Source organism: Pseudonaja textilis, chromosome 2 (assembly GCF_049901715.1).
Source record: "Pseudonaja textilis isolate UNSWEBS1 chromosome 2, rPseTex1.2, whole genome shotgun sequence".
In the NCBI taxonomy this organism is placed as follows: Eukaryota; Metazoa; Chordata; class Lepidosauria; order Squamata; family Elapidae; genus Pseudonaja; species Pseudonaja textilis.
In genome coordinates this window covers 34,758,575-34,774,712 of record NC_141991.1, presented here as the reverse complement: position 1 = coordinate 34,774,712, position 16,138 = coordinate 34,758,575, and the positions used below count along the sequence as shown (strand labels likewise).

The 16,138-nt window shown below is 44.0% G+C and overlaps 1 long non-coding RNA gene across 2 annotated transcripts in view; it reads right to left on the bottom strand.

Moving 5' to 3' along the window:
* LOC148126824 (uncharacterized) overlaps positions 1-16,138 on the bottom strand; it is a 40,606-nt gene that overhangs the window by 22,508 nt on the left and 1,960 nt on the right. The gene's annotated exons all lie outside the window — the stretch shown is intronic.

Below are 16,138 nucleotides of genomic sequence, written 5' to 3'. Positions count from 1 at the left end.
ATCCCTTGGAGATAACACCAAGTTGTGGAAGCTCAGGAAGTTTGCATTTCCCCCATTCCTGGTGTCTCCAAAAGTCATCCAGTAGCAAGAGAAATGAAGCTTCCATGTTGTATCCTGGATGAACAGACTCCCAGAGGTAAAAAATAATTAAATACATGTATGCATGTAAAATTCTGCAAAAATTTGAGGTAAAACTGAGTATCAATAGAGAATATGCAGGAATAAGAGCTCCCAATAACTTTATGGCAGGCAACACTTTAAATGTGACCTGTATTTTTTCATGAGCATAAAGAGCTTTATTCATAATTTTCCTCCAGTTTTCTCCTCTGAAGAAAGGATAAGACTTAAGTGAAGAAAGAAGGATGAGAGTGTGTAAAACCTTTACTTTACTGAAAATAATTTATTTATTGGGTCTATCAGCTTTTTCTTAGGTGCCTTTAAATTATTGCAAAAAGAAAATAATCAGCAAGCGTGCTTTCCTGCAAGATGCAACAACAGTTTTGTTTCAGGATTGTAAAAACTGGGCTGTCCTCCAGAACATAAAATACTGAAAAGCTGGCTGCATGGGATTTGCTGAACAGATTTTGCTGCAAGAGGAATTTTTGGTGGTAGAAGAGCAGAAACGGTCTGAAACATACATACACACACAAACAAATGTACACACACCCTTACAAAAAAAACAGTGTTGAAAATTGCCTGCTGCAAACAACAACAAAACTCATGTTGGGCTTGTGCCCGTGCTGAATCCCTCTAGCATAGACCAGGCACTCTCAGATCCTGGTTGAGATAGGAAATCAGCCTTGAAATGAGTATGCCCCAATGGTTTAAGGAATGATTTCACTCCTCTACAATGCCTGCACTCAAGAAAGGCTTCAGAGGAATTGAATAAGCTCCCCTCACTCTTTCTTCCAAGCAAAGGTCCACCTTGGATGGCAGTTGTGGTAGAAAGCAGGTCTCCTGCTTACTTCAAACCTCAGGCTGGAAGGGGTGGGGTGGGGGGAAACCTTCTAGAAAGCCACGAATGGGGCCTCCTCCTTCACGAAGAACTAAGGCATAGTGTTCCAACTGAGAAGAGTTTCTTTCATGGGCTCTGCTTTTTTCCCTGTTCACCCCGCCCTGCTATAACGGCTTTTAAGAAAGGATCTGAACTATGAAAACTTTTCAAAGCAATGCTCCAGCTAATACAGGGCACATGATTGGAGATCAGATTTTTAAATTAGCCTTTTTCACTCATTCATAAACAAAAGCTGGGCTCTTGCTGAGCTAACGATATTCAAGAGAACAATACTTTTTAGCAACATCTGCATGAGCTCCCTGGGGAGCATCTCTGAAAGAAAACACATCTTTTTTTGCAATGATTACCTGTATTTTTCCATCATGATAGAATAACTTTGAGAGGCCTTAGTTATCTGGGACAAACTTGATGCTATGCTAAATAAGCAAGCAAAAGAGATTCGGTATCAAGGAGTTTTTGCTAGCATATACACTTAGCTTGAACCTTACTTCCCTGGCATTAAATGCTCTCTCAGTGCTCAGAATATGATAATTTTTCTCCTTAGCACAGGGTAAAAAATAAAAGCAAGAACAAAAACAAAGAGCAACTGCTTTATTTTGCAGTGACTGGGAAGAAAAGACGTTAAAAAGAGGGAAACCAGGAAAATAGGAGCCCAAAGTCTCCACTCTCAGGCATATTTCAACCATGATGAAGGTAAGGATTGTATGTCAAGACCCATGTGTGACAGCTGTGAAAAATGTAAATTTCATGCTTGGGATTATTAAGAAAAGAATTGAAACAATTTTCATGTTTCCATACCAAGATGCATGAAATATAACATAGTGATGATTCTTCAGGCTGTTCCATCTCTAAAACTCAACAGAGTTAGGAAAGGTGCAGAAAAAATGGTGAGGTAGCAATGATGAGTAAATGTTTGGAACCTCACCCCACCTTTAAAATAAATGTGGCTTTTTAACCTGGGGGAAAAAATAATGGATGGGCTCAGCTGAAACTCACCAATGAATCTAATACCTTATTGGTAATAGAACTCCCAGCAGAAATATAAGGAAAGCATTGTTTGTCTTTATTTTTGCCATTTAAGATATCAATTGGGATCAGGAAGAACATCTACTGCAGCTAGTGTAACAGAATTAAGGTAGTCCAAATCAATGGCTTGGTGAAGTTCCTGGGAAGATTTAAGAGTCACATATCCTCTTGGTCTGCATACAGCCAAATCATTTCATTCCCTCTTTTAGACTTTTCTCATTTCCAATGTTGTGGAAATCTAGTCCCAAAGCATGAAAAACTCTGATATCTTCTTTCTTGAAGCAAAATGTTGAGGAATCCTATAATCCTTGGTCTTGAATAGCTGCCTATGGAGAAACATAATACATTGTCTAAGCATATTTATATTGTGAAGAAAGTAAATTAAAACCTTTACCATTTTTATTTGGCTCAGGAAACATGATTGGCAGTCTGGGGCATTTTTAAAAATGAGAGAGAGATTTCTATTTTTTTTAAAAAAAGCTAACTTCTTTGCAACTTTTCTAAGAATTTCACCTGCCTTCAATTTTTGGAGATGTTTGGCTTATTGTGAAGGATTTGGGACCGGCCTAATATTAGAATGTATTTAGTACTTTTGCAAATGTTGGAATCTTGATATCTCCTTTTTTCTTAAGGAATCCTTTTGGCTAGAATCCCATTGACAGCTGGATTGGTATTTGGCAATGTTTATTTATGTATAAATCCCATCTCTTTGTTTACCTTTGACATACCCCACAGTTCATCCTTCAAATATGTTTTAGGTAGTTTAGACTAAGCATACCAGGTGTCCTCAGCATAGCTCAGTTTTCTAACTGCCATGCCATGCTGTTACTGTACATATGCCCTTTTCTCTCAAGATTCTATTTTCTTCATGCAGAACCAAGTAACTTTTGGGTTGGATTTTCTGGTTTTAATTAATCAATGTCAGTGTTTCATGAGCATATTGAACATTTATTTCTATTTGTTAATTTGATTTGCATCCCATCTTTCATTCAGGAGTTCAGGTCTCATGCCTAGTTCTCCTTCCTCCCCTTTTCTAACACAACATCTTTGTGAGAAAATTTGGGTTACAGAGAACAACTGGCCCAAAGCCATCCAAAGAATTTCCATGGCTGACCCTGAATTGACCTCAAATCACCCTAGTCTCTATATAATACTTTAACTGCTGCATCGCAGCAGTCTGCTTCAGCTCCATAATTCTATATTGGTAGAAGTTAGATCAAGGTAAATGTATTGTTCTTGATCTTCTGTCTAACTATAGAAAGATATCAACAGGAATCTCTTTCCTAAGTTTGTACTTCTATACTATAGTTTGATAATGGAGGCTTGGACATCTCTTAAGCTTTGGCTTATAGTCCTCATGTCCTGTCACTGGAGGCTCATTCACATGAGATCTCTGATAAATGGTATGAGAATGCTTTCCTATAATCCTTCAGATAGGGGAAAACACTCCAGTTCTGGTATATTTTATACTAGCTTCATTGCCAAATGCTATTCTGCTTCAGTAATGAGAGCAGTGCTGTTTTTACAGATGCCAATAAACATGCTAATAAAAATGATCAATGAATTCCTCTGGCTTGTTTCTCCTAGTGTTGAATATTCTCCCTAATGTGAAATGGGGATGGGAGAAGAGGTAAGAATATGAGAGTATATGTATGAATGATTTGATGTCAAGATTTTATATGGCATTCCCCATTTGTATAGAAGCTATAGTCTATGAAATGGTGCTTCATTTCTTTTAGGCATAATCGTCCACTGGGGACTCTTTCCTCTTAAACTTGCTTATGGGAAGGATGGTATAGGTAGATTCCACAAGGTATGATGGATCTCTTAGAATAGCTTAGTTCTTCTAGGCTAAACAATTAATTTGGCTGAAGAGGGAAACAATATCCCTATAAAGAGACCCCCCATTCCAAAAGTTGCTTTGGGAAACTACACACCCTCTTTGGAGTCAATCCCATCTCTCCTTGTTCTTTAATTCCAGTTCTCCTTTCTCCCTGTAGGTGAAATGTGTCAAGGCATGTCATGGAGGGGAGGGGTTCCTTTCTTTGTTTCTGAAACCCAAGAGCTTATCTGGCTTTGGTGTGCATTGACCATCTGTTTGGTGTGCATTCCTTGGCTTCCACTATACAATCTCTTCTGCAAACCAAGCCAAAATAGCCATGGAGGGCTACACTGAGTGACTGGAGAGGCACAGATGTCCACTGCAATAAGACATTTCAGGAGAAGAAGAAAAAAAATGAACTGCAATAGCTAAAAAATTAACCCAGGCTCCCCATGATGTGAGCTAAGGATGAAATGAATGCAGAATCATGAGGACAGGCCAGCAAGCATCTTTGAGTGAAAAGACAGTCAGCCCCTGTATAGCTTCTGAATTTTAGGATAGTTGTTCCAATAAGCATAATTAATCTCAATGTATGTGATACTGGAAGTCTTTCTGTAGCATTTTACACCTACAATATGTATTTCTTGTGTGGGCCAGATTAAGCTTAAGGCTTGATCTCTTTAATAAATCAGTTTTGTTTCCTGGCTGATAATCATCCATTGTATTCTGAAGTCTTCCTTATTTACAAGGCATTTTGAATAGCTTTGTTCTGGTTATTTAAAGTTGTTTAGAAAGCTGACTGACTGTTCCCTTTGGCAAGTTATGTCAACTATTGGTCAATATTGCATTGTCATCACAATCTTCTTGGTGATGTCTATAAGCTGCAGCAAAATGGACTGGATCCAAGGTTACAGTTAAGTAACCATCCTAATTCCAGACAAGCCTTTAAACAAACAAACAAAACAAATATATTGCATTTGATCAGTGAAGTATGAGTCCATCCTATATATTACAACTTCTTCACTTAGGAAGAAAATTATTTTCCAGACCTTCAATATTCTTCTGGTGTGGTCTTGTTTAGTTGCACTTCATTATACCTTCAGAATGAATGAAGATTATATTTGTATAGAAACAGATTTTCTGAGAATGAAGCTTTCCTGGCTGTATGACTTGCACACATAATTCTCAGTGACAGTAATAGGACAGTAATAGACCACACAACGCACAAAACATATTTTCCATAAGGAAACCCAGGCAGCATGTGGAAATTCCATTGCTTCTTTGCAACAATTTATAATCCAGCTGGCAAAATGAAGTCTTTGTAAATGGAACCATCTCCATGGGTTGAAATAGTGAACTGCTTCCTTTGTCCACGAGCTCTTTGCATATAAGTCCCACTGGTTCTAACCAAAGGGCCTTCAGGGGATAATAATATTTATTTATTGTAGAAGTAATGAACACTTTGAAATTTTAATTCCCAAATTAAAAATGTTCTGGTCTCAGAAGAGACAATTGTCATTAAAGTTCCTTTCCTGGATACTTCCACAGCATTTCATTCTTCTATTACTGTAAACCAAATGTGTCAGACTCATGTAATCCAATACTGGGTATTGGACTAGCTGTAGCTCTCAAAGGTGTCAGCCTGATCTCAAATCTAAATGCCTGGGAACGTTTATAGAATGCCTGCAACAAATGGGATCTTTGACATGGCAAAGCAAGTGTTCACTCCACAACGTTAGTGGCCATGTCACAGAAACATCTTGGTTGCATAAACCAACCGTGACTATGGCAATATGGGGAAAGATGGTGAATGCACAGTGAATTGGATGCAGGCTGTTCAATGTTAAACAAAGGAAATAAAACTGTATAGATGGACACAATATGGGTAGCATATTGGATACTTAAAACATTTCATAATTTCTAGAATTTTAGGATAATAGATATGCTATTTTATTTATTTAGCCTCTTCATAGGTTTTGTAGGGGGCAAATTTATTATTTAATACTTTTAAATTACTCCACGATGTGGAAAAGTTAAAGGCCTATATTTCAAGCATGTTTAACAAATAAATAAATCTTACATTTTAATACTATATAGAAGAAAGAGGGAAAACAGTAAAGGAAAAATAGAGCATGTACTGAACATGGAAGCCAAAAGAAGAGTTCAGTTTTTAAATAAAGCAGAATATTGAGTAATATTCTGTAAAAGTTAAATCAGGGGTATCAGACTCAAGGCCTGGGGGTCAGTTCTGTCCTGCAGGGTGTTTATATCTGACCCAAAGGACAAGCCTGTGGTGCCACTGCCAGTGAAAACGGAGCTTGGGAGTGGCACACGCAGCCCTCCCAAGCTCCGTTTTAGGCTGCAATGGCCTCCTGCAACCCTCCGACAGTGAAAATGGAGCTCAGGAGGACCGTGAGCACTCAGGCCACCACAAGTGCCCCTGACATGAGTGATGTTGAGCTGGCCACACACACCCTGGCCATGCCCCCCCCCGCTCCCCTGATGTGGCCCTCAGTGAAGCCCTGGGTTAGATGATTTTATAAAACTTTAATTCAAAAATATTAGTGAAAGAGCACTCAGAAAGAATACTCATCTTTGCTGTTCAATTTTTTTTATTAATTACCTGCCTGAGGAATTGGAGGGAATGTTTATCCAAACAGTAGATTATAGAAACTGTCAATGCATTGTTGATTTATATACTTTCACTGTTGATCTTGGCCATGTTCATCCTTCTTCCTGTACATTCCTTGTTCCCACTGAAATTTTTGCGGTTTCAGATTTCTTATATGGAAAATCAGCAACCAAATGTTTCAAAAGTTTTAATCTAGCCATGTCATAAACAACATTATAAACAACTATAGCACACTGAAAGATCCTCAACTTTTTATCTGTACCATGTTGAAGGCCATCTGATTTGGGGACCTTCATCCAGCACTATTTCTTTGACTTTCTCATGTCTATCCATGTCATTTTCTTGGGAGGAGCCATGGTGACACAGTGGTTAGAATGCAATATTGCAGGCTAATTCAGTTCACTGCCACCTTAAGGTTGACTTGGCCTTCCATTCTTCCAAGATTAATGAAATGAGGACTCAGATTGCTGGGAACAATATGCTGATTCTGTAAACCACTTAGAGAGGGCTGTAAGTCAAAGTGCTATTCTTGTAGTCTAAGTGCTATAAGTCTAAGTGCTATTCTTATAGCTATTGCTAAAATGCAAGCATGGTTTACCACTGCTTCTTCATGCAACATGAAATGCCTTTGCCATTGTCAATAAAGTAATATCTGCCTCCTAGGATACATCTTCCGGTATCATTGCTCCCTTGATACAGGTAACTCCTGTTGGCTAGGATGACCTTCACATTTTGGATGATCCTGCTGGGAATAAATAATCTTGGCATGGCATGCGCCTCTTGCCATCCTTTATTCATCCCTCTCAGGAACACTTACACACAATTACACAACCATTATGAGGCATCATAAAAAAGACAGCAAAGGAAAAGAGGACAAATGGTTGCATATTTCTCTGCTGTAAAGCAAGGGTATTTCTGAAGATGACTCTGAAGCTCAGCCATTACTTGGATATAATTGCTTGGGCGCTGAATTGCTGAATCTTTTTCCTTCCTTTCTTACCCTGCCAAATAATTTATCTCCCTAACTCCTTTCTGTTGCAAGGAGGAAAGATGATGGTGATGGCTGTCATGTGTGTGGATGTGTGTGTGGATTTTCCCTAGAATGTTTGTCTTCTGCTTTCTGTCTTACTTTGGTGTGTGACTCCAAAAATAAAGCAAAGGTTTAAAGATGCTATTTTTCAGTATCTTACAGGAACATGTCATGGCATTTTGTTACATTTTCAACATTGTGTGTATTATACATGTTGGTGACACAGAATGAGTAGGGGATATATAACCTATTTAGTGACTTATATTAAGTCTGAGTCAGTAATTCTAGGTTTAGAAGCCAGGAAGACAAGCTTACAAAATTTTATTTCTGCAACTAATATTCTTTAACCGATAAATTCTGTAGTGGGAAGTAGAATATCCTAAACCAGGGCCTTGAAGAAAACCAGTTTCACACCCCTGACACACTCTCCTCTGTGGGCCGGTGCGGGGGAACGGCACCAGTGGGGGACAGAATGGATGCCTCCTGCAGCACCATGCCGGCCGAAAATGGGCCGTATGGCCCTTTTTTGGCCCATTTTTCAGGTCAGTTTTCAGCCCCGTTTCTGCCGGCAGAGTGCTATGGAGAGTGAACACGAGGCACGAGGGGCCACAGGTGGCCTGTTTTAGTCACCAAAAGCACCTTGGGCCAGTCCTTTGATAGTTCCAGGCCGGCCCTGCAGGCTGAATTTAAGCACCCCATGGGCCTTGAGTTTGATGTCCCTGTCCTAAATTGTGTTTAAATTTAAGCTTGATCCAAATACAGGAACATGTCATGGCATTTTGTTACATTTTCAACATTGTGTGTATTATACATGTTGGTGACACAGAATGAGTAGGGGATATATAACCCATTTAGTGACTTATATTAAGTCTGAGTCAGTAATTCTAAGTTTAGAAGCCAGGAAGACAAGCTTACAAAATTTTATTTCTGCAACTAATATTCTTTAACCGATAAATTCTGTAGCAGGAAGTAGAATATCCTAAACCAGGGCCTTGAAGAAAACCTGTTTCACACCCCTGACACACTCTCCTCTGTGGGCCGGTGCGGGGGAGCGGCAACCAGCGGGGGACAGAATGGATGCCTCCTGCAGCACCATGCTGGCCGAAAATGGGCCGTATGGCCCTTTTTTGGCCCATTTTTCAGGTCAGTTTTCAGCCCCGTTTCTGCCAGCAGAGTGCTATGGAGAGTGAAAACAAGGCACAAGGGGCCACAGGTGGCCTGTTTTAGTCACCAAAAGTACCTTGGGCCAGTCCTTTGATAGTTCCAGGCTGGCCCTGTAGGCTGAATTTAAGCACCCCATGGGCCTTGAGTTTGATGCCCGTCCTAAATTGTGTTTAAATTTAAGCTTGATCCAAATACTTTCCTGGGTCAGTTTTCATCCTGTTACCTTTGCAGTTTCTCTCTTCTTTTCCCCATGACCTTGTCTGCAATAATCTCCTTTCTGATAGACATTTCTTCAATTTAGAACAAACGAAGGTGCAGATGTGATATGAAATGGTTAGAGTTACTTTTATGAAATTTTTGAGCTTAGCCTGCATTACCTGCCTCCTGACTATTTTAAAAATGCCTATAGACATTATCTTTTCAGCCTCATCTGCTGATTCCCCATCTCCAGTCTGCTCAAGACTTACGAAGTGCACAAAGATCCTTTTTGTCATCCTGCATAAAATTAGGTACCATTGGATAGATAGTCATGACAGAAATGACTCTGGTCTTTCTACAAAGAAAATCCTAGGTCCAATCTCTGGTATATTCAGACAGGGTTGGAAGTTCTTTACTCTGATTCTTGGAAAACTATTTGGATTAGCAAAAACTCCCTCCCCCATTTATTATTTTTGCCCTCTGAGACTTTCAAGCACACATTTGTGTACCTGGAGAACTTCTAGTGAACATCTAGGACACAGTTCCTCAGTGGGAGGGAGGAGGTGGTACGTGGTCTTGATAAAGTAGTTTGTTCATTTAGTGCTTGGGAAAACCCTATCAAGCACACCTCTTACATTTCAGAGAGTTGGAAGGAATTTTATACATCATCAGCCACAAACCTCTACTCAGTGAATATGTCACCACAGAAAGTTAGGCAATCTCTAGTTGAAGTCCTGCAGCAATTACACCACCTGTTATGTCCCTGGACCTTGAAGAAGTTCCCACCCAGGTCCGTTCTCGCTGCAGGGGCGGCTGCCCCTTCTCATTGGCTGGGTTTCCCCAGCAGCCTGCTATAAAAGCAGGCTGCTGGGTCCAGCCCTTTCGCTGTTCGCTGCGAGCCAGTTCCAGGCTGAGCAAGCACGCTTCAGTCCTTGTAATAAACCTTGTTGCACTAAGCCCTGGTTCAGCCTCTTATTTCCCATACTTAATACTGGCGACGAGGATGGGATGGCTACCAGAGGCAAGCTGCAACGCTTGAATCACTAAAACGCTGATCCGCAGCCCAGAGAGAGAGCGATCAGCCAAAATAAGGGCAAACGCTGACCGCAACCCAGAGAGAGCGATCAGCCCGAAATGAGAACGAACGCTGAATCACTAAAACGCTGATCCGCAGCCCAGAGAGAGAGCGATCAGCCAAAATAGAGAAAACGCTGATCGCAACCCAGAGAGAAAGCGATCAGCAAACAAGCTAGTGAAAGTGAGAAGCGCCTGTAGCCGCTTGTTAGCATAAGCTACAGAGGAAGTGTAGCGCTGCGAGCCGCAGCCGCCGTGCCGCTTAGGCGCGAAATTCAAACAGCTGTCAGCTGAAGCACATTCAAATGCAACACAGCGTTGTATTAGGAAATCGCTAACGCCCACACAGGCGCGAATTTCAAAAGACGCTGCCAATGACCGTTGCAGTCTAAACACCTTCTGATCCCCAGAGAGAGAGAAGGGAATTGCAAACTTCCCCAGAGCTGAAGTCACTTGCCTAGCACAGGCACTAAACCTCTACTGCTACCCCAGAGAGAGAGAGCACTTGCCTAGCACAGGCACTAAACCTCTACTGCTACCCAGAGAGAAAGCATTTTCCCCAACAGGTTAACCAGTAGACCCACAACATGAACTCCAATCCAGCCTTCCCAGCGCTCAAGCCGGATGAGGAGAAGTGGGAATCATACAAGAATCGGTTTAATCATTACATCGACGCCATCGGATTGGCTGATGCAGGGGAACACCGAAGAAAGCATATTTCCTGACCTACTGTGGAGCCATCGTCTTCGATACAGCCACAGCTCTTGTGGCTCCACGTGAGTTAAAGAATGTCCCTGGACAGAACTGTTAGAAATCCTTACTAACCACTATTCTCCTAGACCTTCACAGATTGCCAGACGCTTCACCTTCAGAATGAGGAAGCAGGGGGACAAAGAGAGCATCAATCAGTACATGGCTGCTCTCAGGACTGCAGCACTCCATTGTGGGTTTGGCAGCTATCTTGATGACATGCTCCTAGACCAGCTGGTCTGTGGGGTCAAGGACCTGCACCTACAAAGACGGCTGCTCGCCAAAAAGACCTTAACCTCGCTCAAGCCATCGAGGTAGCCCTGGCAGAGGAGCTGGCATCTCATTCAGCCACCGAGATCCAAGGTCCTGTCACCAAGCAAACAGCAGTTCCCGTCCACTCAGAAGAGGTGGTCAACGAGGAAGACCCAAGTGACGAGGCCGACATTCACCGCCTCACAAACGCCAGGCGCCCGCAGGCAGGAACCAGACAAGATAACACCGGGCCATCCAAGCACATCACCCTGTGCTCTTTCCTGTGGTGGACCTCACCTGAGGACCACATGCAAATTCAAAGGAGCCACTTGCAACAACTGCCATAAGAAGGGGCACATTGCAAGAGTATGCCAAGCCTCACACAACGTAGCACAAAGGGCATCTTCATTCGCACATGCCGGGCCCCAAAGGCAAGTATTAAACTGTCGCACACACCTCCGCGCTAATCACACTTGCTATTCTATTAGTAAAATCTCTCTTTCCGTCTTATTAGAAGGTAAACCTTGCAACATGGAGGTTGACACGGGGTCAGCGCTCTCCATTATTTCCTGGAACACCCCAAGGAGCTTCAACCCAGCCTATCAAGAAACCGACTCCAGAAGTGCCAGCTTAGCCTAAAGGACTACCAGGGGAAGACCATTCCTGTAATCGGCAGAGGCAAGTTTTTTGTTAATTTTAAAACCTTTAAGGGCCACCTACCTCTAGTGGTAGTGAGCGGCAACCTCCCTACACTTTTTGGGACTTGATTGGTTTCCCCACCTCGGTTTAGGGCTAACAGGAGTCCATGCTACCTCAACCTCTGACACGGACTCCCTGTTTGCTGATTACTCAGACGTATTCAGTGATGAGTTAGGGTGTTATAACGGCACCCCTATCTCATTTTCAGTCGATCCCCAGGCAGTCCCAATTCGGTTAAAACCTCGCAGAGTTCCATTCGCCATTCTGCCTAAATTAGACCTTGAATTAGATAAATTACTAAAACAAGGGATCCTGGAGCCTACAGACTTCGCCAAATGGGAGACGCCCATCGCCACACCCTCAAAAAGATGGTAGCCTGAGAATTTGCTCAGACTACAAGACCACAATCAATAAATTCTTGCAAGTTAGCGCTTATCCAGTACCTGTCATTCAGCATTTATTACATACTTTTGAACCTGGCACCATCTTTGCCAAATTGGACATGTCTCAAGCATATCAACAGTTCCTGTTGATGACCAAACGGCAGAACTTCAGACCATTGTCACCCACAGGGTGCCTTCCGTGCAAGCGCCTCCAGTTTGGCGTAAGTGTTGCCCCAGGCATTTTTCAATCCTCATGGAGCGGATTTTACAGGGCCTTCCTGGAGTAGTACCCTACTTCGATGACATCTTAGTCTCGGCCAGGAACAGACCCCAACTCTTCCAGAGAGTTCGAGCAGTCCTAGAGAGGTTCAGGCAGCATGGCCTCAAGTTAAAAAGAAAATGTGCCATTGCCACTAGACAGGTGGACTTTCTGGGTTATAAAATTGACGCCTCAGGCATTCACCCCTGGAGTCCAAGGTTAAGGCAATACACGAGGCACCCACTCCAACCTCCAAAGCGGAACTGCAGGCCTTTTGGGGCTCTTGAACTTTTACGCGTCATGCTCCTGCCCCATAAAGCCTCTGTGGCAGAACCCTCCACAGACTTCTGGATAAAAACGGTTTGGCATTGGGGACACAAAGAAGACTCCGCTTCCGCACAGTCAAGTCGCTACTCACATCAGAGGCAGTGCTTATCCAGTTTGACCCCAACCTTCCATTAGTACTGGCAGCAGACGATCTCCCTTCGGAATTGGGGCAGTCTTAAGCCACAGGCTCCCCAACGGCCCGAGGCCCCTATCGCTTTTTTTTCCAGGACGCTCTGCAACAGAGCGCAATTACAGTCAGATCGATAAAGAAGCCTTGGCAGCTGTTGCAGCGTGTGAAGAAATTTCACGAATTTCTTTGGCCACTTTTTCGAGCTAGTCACGGACCACAAACCGCTCTTAGGGTTACTAGCAGGTGACAAGCAGACCCCAAATTCTGTCCCCAGAATGACCAGATGGACCTTTTCCTAGCAGCATACTCGTATAGACTCGCACACCGCCCAGGTAAAACATTGTCCCACGCAGACGCCTCAGCCGCTGCCCCTGCCTGCCCCAGCTGAAGACCCTGCCCCGGTCAACGCCATTTTTGAAGTCACCCAACTGGACCTCCCAATCACGGCCCTTGATATTGCCAATAAATCCAAAGCGGACAAAACGATCGCCCAGGTACTGGACTGGGTGAGGAGGGGTGGCCGGGCAGTGACATTGAAGCTAAATTCACTCCATTTAAGACCCGCTTACAGGAACTATCGAGCTTACAGGGCTGCCTGCTGTGGGGCACTCGAGTGGTCATCCCGACATCTCTGCGCACTGAAGTGCTGGAGGCGCTGTACGAGGGCCACCCGGCATCGCCAGAATGAAGGCGCTTGGCGCCGGGTTACATTTGGTGGCCCGGCCTCGACGAGGACATCAACAAATGGGTAAGCTCCTGCCATCCCTGCCAGGTTTCCCCGTCCATCCTCCAATTGCCACCCCCACCAAGTGGGAAAGTGCCAACGCACCCTGGTCCAGGATTCACATCGATCTCGCAGGCCCATTGCATGGCAAAATGTTCCTCGTGGTCGAGACTCTTACTCAAAGTGGATTGATGTGGCACAACTATCCACGACCACTTCACAAGCAGTCATCAAAGCATTGACTCGCCTGTTCGTTACGCACGGTCACCAGACTCCATTGTTTCCGACAATGGTCCCCAATTAGCCAACCGAATTCAGTCGCTTTACGCCAACCTGGGCATTCGTCACATCTTCACGGCCCCTTTCATCCTGCCAGTAACGGGCTGGCAGAGAGAGCCGTTAGGACCACTAAAGAAGCCCTGGCCAGGTTCAACAAGGATGACTGGCACCACAAACTATCCTGTTTCCTGTTAAGCCAGCATTCAACCCCTTGCACGGTAACCAACAAGTCCCCGGCCGAGCTTCTGATGGGCAGACGCCTGCGAACTGTATTGACAGGCTTCACCCACATTACTGCCCTGACTCTCCTCTCGCTTCCACATCGGGAGTAGGCATTTTGTCTTGCAGGAACCCGTATTCATGAAAACTTCGCTGGCACCCATTGTGGATCCCGGAGAAATCAGAGCCATCACAGGACCCAGATCATACCGGGTTAAGCTGGAAGATGGCCGGGTCTGGAGACGACATCTGGACCAGCTTCGGAGACGCCAGGGCACCCTCGTCAGCCGCGACTGTGGGCACAGACTGGTGAGAGTCCGCTGCAACTACCACACAGCAATATCTACCCCGATGACCTGCTAACACCTTCAGCCGGACCAGAGAATCCAAATGCTGACTGCGGCGACTTAGCGCCCAACCCATCCGAGCCAGACGGGCGTGAGGACACTCCCAGCGTCCAGCCCTCTAGCCCCGGACCTGCTCCGACCGAGGGTGGTACTCAGGACTCATCATCGAGCCAACAGTCACCGACGGACTCTGATCCACCAAACAGCACACCAGAGTTGCGCCGCTCTGGACGCCAGCACAAACCTCCCGTATACCTCAAGGACTATGCGTGTTCGCATCTGGGGGAAGGGTGTTATGTCCCTGGACCTTGAAGAAGTTCCCACCCAGGTCCGTTTCGCTGCAGGGGCGGCTGCCCTTCTCATTGGCTGGTTTCCCAGCAGCCTGCTATAAAAGCAGGCTGCTGGGTCCAGCCCTTTCGCTGTTCGCTGCGAGCCAGTTCCAGGCTGAGCAAGCACGCTCAGTCCTTGTAAATAAACCTTGTTGCACTAAGCCCTGGTTCAGCCTCTTATTTCCCATACTTAATACCACCCGTCTTGGGGATTTGTTCCACTGACAAAGCATCCTGTAATTTAAACCCATTACATTTAGATATGCTCCTTTGGGTAGCAAAGAACAAGTTTTTTGTTCTCTTCCATGTGATAGGGTTTTTTTAAAAAGATTATCTGATGAGTGTGATTGTGCCCCATCTCTTTCTAGGCCAGTGGTACCGAGTGCCGAAATGGGAGTGCACGTGCGTGCTGGCCAGCTGGTCTTCTTGCCCGTGTGCACATTAGAAACCAAAAGATCAGGTGGCTGGCATGCATGCACACGCCGGGAACTGCTCTTGCGGCTTCCAGTGCTCCCACATACCCGAAGATCAGCTGGAATAGCAACGGGTGATGGCTGGCGTGCCTGGAGAGATGGCTCTGCATGTCACTTCCGACATGCATGGCATAGGTTCACCATCACAGTTCTAGGCTAAAGATATTCAGTTCTTTCATATTTCTTTCTTTTTTTGTGTGAGAATTGTTTTCTGACTCACTGACATTCTTCATTGCCTTCATTTATGTGATTTTAAAGGTTCCCAGAAACTGAGATAGTCCTGTATTCCAGATGAAAACTGATGAACACAAAATATAGAAATATTACTTATGACTAAAAAAACAAAGGTGGTTATTTAAACAGATTCTGACCAGTTCTGGAAAACCGGTAGTGGAAATTTTGAGTTGTTCAGAGAACTGGCAAATATCACCTTTGACTGGCCCCACCCCCTCCTGAGTCCCAGCTGATCTTTTGTTGCCCACCACAGGAGAACAGAACTGGAAAGCAGGTTAGTGGGGTGGGGAGGGAATGGGGATTTTGCAGTATCCTTCTGCCACAGCCACCTTGCCATGCCCATAGAAGCAGTAGTAGAAAATTTTAAAACCCACCACTGCTAAAAAAAACCAACCCCTACAATTATATCAACATTGGTCTCTTTTTTTCTTTCTTTAAAGCATCATCAGACTGCTGTTTCCACATATACAAGAGTCAAGCCAAGAATTTCTTTCCCTTTGTTTATGGGTCCTTATTCTATGAAAGTTGTATTGAATTGCATTTCCAAGGGATTAGCATTTCCTGCTAAGTTCTGTCACCTGCAAGTTTGACAAAATGCTGTGGGAAACTAACCGCACCAAAAGAAATGTTCTCTTTCTGCATAGCACATTTCAAGTAAACAGGGTGCTCTCCAGCTCCATTGCCCCAGTTATTTCTTCAAGGAGAAGGGAAAAAAAGCCAAATAGATTTATTTGAAATGATAGAGACAACCTTCTTGCATATAATCCGAAGG